This window comes from Miniopterus natalensis, chromosome 21, assembly GCF_054644295.1.
Source record: "Miniopterus natalensis isolate mMinNat1 chromosome 21, mMinNat1.hap1, whole genome shotgun sequence".
In the NCBI taxonomy this organism is placed as follows: domain Eukaryota; kingdom Metazoa; phylum Chordata; class Mammalia; order Chiroptera; family Miniopteridae; genus Miniopterus; species Miniopterus natalensis.
Genome location: NC_142101.1, coordinates 17,816,269 through 17,822,470, shown reverse-complemented (window position 1 = coordinate 17,822,470; position 6,202 = coordinate 17,816,269).

The window sequence follows — 6,202 nt, the reverse complement described above, 5'->3', positions numbered from 1 at the left end:
AGATGCTAGTTACAGATTTATATTCGATCACCACCGAGCAACGAATACTTAGACCGTTTTTCACAAAGGCAGCGAGGACGACGTTTGAAAACATTTTCTAGCCATCAAACCCGGCCAGCCCCCGGCGTGTCTGTCACCTCAGTACCCGCCACTGTCCTCCTGGCGCCGCGAGGCCTGTTACACGCAGGCCTCCGAGGCCAGAATATCCATCGTCCAAGTCGTCCCACGAGCAACGACAGCGGGTGACTCAGAACAGTGACTTTCCCACAGGCCGGCTTTCTAGATCGGATCTGAATGGAGTTTTTTCTTGTTTTTTTAAAGTGAAATTCAAAACGACACACACTACCATTAACTGTTTGAAACAAAAGAAAAAGAGACCGATACAGGATCGGACTTCAACTGTGCTTCGTCCAATTGATGTGAAAACCTTGCAAAACACAATGCTTTTTGCAAAGGACATGAAACAAAAATAAATATTCTATTTGCACTTCAAATGACACTCGGTCCTTTATCTTAATTTTGCCAGGTGAAGCCAGAGCTGGGCTGTGATTCTTCTTGTTCCGTGCAGCCTCGCGAATGAAAGGCAATTACCTGTTCCATAAACAAGAAGGCCTCGCATTAAAGGGATTACACTTACTGACTTTCTTTACTGAAGGCATAATTGGAAAATTGGAGGTTTCAGGAAATTCTAAGAATAGTCTCTTCAAAAATCCCTGGGCCTGAAGTTCACCTAAGTGCTCATTAGCCCTCTTTCTAATTTGTTCACCCAAACCTCACGGGTGTTTGCGGCCCAGTCCCCAGACGCCAGGCCTTTCTTTTCCCAGAATCTACAGGGGAAGACGGGGTACAATATGGAGGCAGCTGGAGCCCCAGGGCCTGGGAACACCCCGCGGCGGCCCCGGGTGCAGCCTGGGCCCTCTGCACGGAGACTCAGGTTGGGGTCTTTGTAAGGCAGTCCGTGGATTCCTGCCAGGTAGGGAGGCCTGGTGCACATGGTCACCTTCCAGATGGGGCATGAGAAAGATGTAGGTCTTGGAGATGGCATCAAAGGTGGCGGCCTTGGCAAAGTTGCCCAGGGCAACGGGGCAGTGCCCTGTCCGAAGTGGAGTAGTAGCTTCTTGGGCCCCAGGAGGCAGAGGCACCTGCCAGCACAGACCCACGGTGGCCCGTCACCTTGCAAGGGACAGTGTGGGGCTTTCTTATCTTGTTTCCCCGGTGGCCTTACCGCACAGGGCGAATGGATAGCTTGGCCAAGATGTTGACAACCTCCTTGGAGCACTTAACACCCAGGTCAACGTGTCTGCTGTCAGCCCCGACTGTGACAAATGCCTTGATCCTGGTCAGCTGGCCGGCATGCTTTTGCAAGGGCATAATCTTCAAAACCTTGTCCCCAGGAAAAAGTCAGTGATCTCAGATTCCCTGATGAGCCGAGAAAAGAGATGGGTCTCCTCCAAGGACTTGATCTTCATGTCCTTGACCGGGTGGCCCATTTGGGTGACAAGGACCCACTCATGTCCTAGGCGTTGCCTCCACGAGCTCTGTGGCCTCGGCCCCAGGCATTCCAGGGCCTCCAGGGCCTCCGGGATCTGCCCACCATCGGCACCTGATTCTTATTTGTGAGAGACATGAAATCACCCAACTTGCTTGGTCTTTCCTTACATAAAGAACAAATTTGGGGGGCTTTCTTGCTCTGTTTTTGGTCACTCCCTTCCCCCACCCCATTGGCTTGTTCAACTGATCCCGAAACAGGTTTAATTACATATTTATTAAATAGCCTGCATGGTATTTGTGCTTAAAAGTTCACAAAGGGAACAAGAGAAGGTGACCATAAGCATTAAGAATACAAAATTTAAATAGAGGAAACCAGAGTTTGGCCTCATGGGTGGTATTAGCTGCTCCTGAGGCATGTGAAAAAGGGGGTGGGGGTCCCCCCTCATTGCTAGAAGCACCTGCAGGCCCTTGGGGTAGGCCTCCCTCCACGCTGCATCGGATGCTGGGTTCCGTCCCATGTTTTTTTAACTCCTGTGTTTTCATTTACCTATTTTCAAGCTGAATCTAAGAAACGGTTGGCCGTAGAAATAAGAGGCAGTCTCCGATTCAACCCCGATTCCCAAGAGATTTTTTTTTTTTTAATTAAGTCAGGATCGGATGAAAGTAAGTTCTTTTTTTGACAGACACAAGAAACAAATTAGCCACTTTTGCAGTAGTTTTAGATCAGATTTAAAACATGAAAAACAACCTTTCCTATTTCCAAGCATTTTGCTTAGTTACTTTTCTGGGCAAGATTTCAGGATTTTGTAGCATCTATAAAACTCCCCTGACACCAACTTCATTTTCTTTTAGTTACTTAACTTTTTAAAAAATCTGATGCAGTTCTCACTTGACAGAGTCCATGTATCACTCCAGCCGATTCTGCATTTATTGCTTTTACTTCCCACCCATTTGCTTCCCACCACCTCACTTTGCTCTCTGGTTTTCCACGACCTTTCGAACCTGCTCCCTCTTCCTTTTGGGGTGCCTCCAAGCCATTCTTATGGACAATCTGTCCTGTGGTCTGATTCTACACCCCCCACCTGGGTCCAAGTCTCATTTACCCCAAGGTCGCTCAAGGGCAGTAGAACCTGCGATTGAGGGACTTCCCGCAGGAAAGATCGGGAAAGAGGTAAACGACTCAGAACTTGAAACCCAACGAAGCTTGATAATATTGCACCGAACAGTGCCATTCGTGCCAAATAATACTTTTCGGGGAGAGAGGCCATCTTTCGGTCACCGGGTTAATCTTTCAAAGAGATTGCAGAATATAAGCTTTATAGAATTATTTACAAATTGTAGTTACGACTACACATTGAGCGTCTTCGCCTGTGAGCCTTTTGCAAAGCACGACCACAGAGGATTAACCACGGGCTGTGCATCCGTGTCCTGAAACGCAGAGGGCTGCTTCGTGCTCGGGAAAATCTAGCCAGAAGACGCCTGGCTGAGAGATACTCCTAATTAATGTGGAGTCGTCCCAACTGTGACAAAAACACATGAACGAGAGTATCTCAGGGTAAAAGCCTATCACAGCTGAAACCGATGTAAGTGGGAAGGCAAGAAAACAGCCACTGCTTCTCCTGGAAGACGTAAGGTCACAAATGTTTAGGAAGAGGCTGGCTGCAGGGGAAGGTGCGAGCATTGCTGAAATTCCCAGAGATGCAGTTAATCTGCCTCTCAGTTTTGCAGTCGGTGCGATACACAGAGTGAGGCAAAGTCCATTCCCAATTGTCCCAGATTGTTCTAGGAAGGGGGACTACCGGAGGAGGCCACCTGATTGCAGGCGTGAGGCACAGGGATATGTATGAATCCTTCGGCAGAAGGAAACCATTCTACTTAACCCCATTCTGTTTCGGGGATGTGGCTTGACATGGCTAGCTCTTTGCCAATGAATAATTTATGAAGCTCCAGTAGCCTTTGAAAAGCATAATTTAAACCAAAGTCATTACGGAATAAAGGGAAAAAGAACTCCCTCTGAGTTCTTCTCATTTCAACGTGAATTACCGCATAGTTCTGATTTAAACTAATCTAATCTCCATTTTGGTTCACTGCACGGGTCCCAGGTAAACCGCCGAGTACGCGGCCAAAGGGCTTCATAGAAGTTGGAGTTCAAAGGAGCTTGGTGTGGACAAGCTAATCCGAGCCAAGACCCGGTGCAAGTCCATCTATGAAATGAGTTGTATCAGACGTCGGTGCGTTTTCTTTCTAGGACACGTTCTGATTCGAGATCAAAAGGGAAGGCTTAAGTACAGACAAGAATGAAAGCGGCCAAACCACCCAAAAAGCCCCGCAGAAAACAATGGACTCTCATCATTTCTGTTTATTCTGTCAGAGGGAACCCCCTTTATGGCACCGACATTCTCACTTGAAAGCTACACTGGAATCCCATAGATACGACAGTCTTATCATTGGTCTAGAATTTTCCCTAACAGGCCTGTGCCCTGGCTTTCTACCCTCTGACAAACAAAGCAAGCCGCGCCAAAAATAGAAGCAACCGGTCGGTCTAGCGCCTCCGCAGTCCCCCTCCTAAGTGCATTTCAGCATCGCCTTTCAACATCTCGCAGGGGTTTAAGCAGTTTTTTTGCATCAGTGCCATCTCTGCCCCTTCAACATACTTCAATCATCACACTTGGATACTGTATGAAATTAAATTTGCTTACACGTATAGTATCTACCTCGATTAAACACCTAGAGGTACACAGTACACAGCAAGTGGCACACTCGGAGCCGCCTGTGAGTTGAAGAGCTAGTCTTTCTTCTGGAGGGTGGGGAAGGAAGGAGTGGGGAAGGAAGCGAGCCCTCGAAGACCCCGAAGAAGGCAGAAGTGCCCAGGCCTGAGCGAGTAATAAAAATAATTTCCAGGCCATCTACTGGCGGTTTATCGGTTGGCTGCTGTCTTGGGGCTGTTTTTATATTTATGTGATGTGCTCCTCCCATATTAAGGCTGTTGGTGCTGGGTTTCTTTTGACAGATCCCAAATAACTACATTATTTACTACATTATTATGACTGCTCTACAACTCCTGTCACCCTCCGTGACTTCCTTCGCTCCCTTCTTCTGATGTCTGCGTCACAAACCAACCTCAGAGAACAGGAAATAAGTTCTGGAAAGGAAGGAGAAGGGAGCCTGTCCCACCGCTAGGCTCCCCGCCGGGGCCTTGGCTACAGCCCCCAACTCAGACCTCTGGCAAGCGCGGGGCTCTCCCTCCCCTTTTCCAGTTGAAGGCGAGAACTACAAAGGTGAGGCCCTTATAATGGAGGGAAGAAAGCCTGAGAAGGGCCTCCATCCCACTAGAATTCAGACACCGAAGCCTTTCAGTGAAAGAATCAGGAAATTAAAACCTTGGCCTGGTACAGGCCCCGAGAATGTAATCTCCCCGACCCACCCGGCCTCTCCATTTCCACACCTTCTAATTGTGGAATTTCCTTTCACTCCAATTCTCCCCCGGGCCAAACTCTGATTAAACCAACACGTAGGGTTTCTAGGATTTTGAAACTGAGCTCCCAGGGCAAGAGGCTACTTATACAGTAAACCAGTCAGCCCCCCCATACACATACCCCCCCCCCCCCCCGTTTTCTCTGCCTGAAATAGATGGGGCAGCACCCGGGCAGGCAATTAACGGACCCAGACTCCCTTGCAGTTTTCTGTCCTGCGCAAAGACGGGACAGAAATCCTCCTCTGGCAACTGCGGGCTGGGTGTCGGTTTACAGGGAGCTCAGCACATTCCAAGGTAATGCACTTGGCCTTTCAGAGTGGAGCGCGACGTTGAGGTATTATTTACATCTCGAAGATCACCTTACTTTTTAAAACTTATTTGAAACTTCCACTTTTTTTTTTTTTAAAGAAAAAGCACTGGTTGCCACTTAGGTAAGATTTATAGAAAGCAGCCCTTTCAAGTTGACACCCTGATGTCTGGGAGGGACGGCAGCTGGCAGGGAGGGCCAGGGACGCGGAGACTCGCACGTCCATAGAAATAACAAAACCACTCACGCTGGCGCCTGCCTTCCTCCCTGGTCACTGGAAACGGACGTTTCCCTGCCTCCCTCGGCCTGTCCCCCCGCCAGCCTGGGGCTCGTGAAGCTATCGGCCTCCTGCTTGCTTTCTTCTCCCTGGGTCAGCTGGGAGATGGAAAGGTGCAAAAAGTGGGCCGATTGAAGAATTTTCTTAGAGGCAGAGCTGTCTGGACCAATGACGGATTGCATGCAAGGAGTGAAGAAAAGAAAGACAACAGGGACCGAGTAACCACTGACCTGAGAGGACCAGACACAGATCTGACTCAGAGCGGAGTTGGTTGGAGAAACCAGAGGTGTGCTGGGGGCGTGTCAAATATGAGATTCTTGTTAGACATTGGTGGGGAGCAGGAAACCCCCCTTGACCGTCCTAGGTTCGTTTGACTAACCTAATAATTAAATCTACATGAGACAGAGTAATAAAATAACCAAATTTCATTACATACGTACATACGGGAACCCAACCTACGTGAGGATAGTCAGAGGCCGCCATCCATGAGAGGGTCAGAGGCAGGAAGGTAAAATGAACATATGGGGGAGCTAAGCAACTCCCCCTGAACCACAATCACGTATCCTGGTAAAGTAATATCTACACTTGAGGAGACGTATCCATATTTCCACTTTAAAGTTTAAATGTACTTAAAAGTCAACAGGGTACGCTC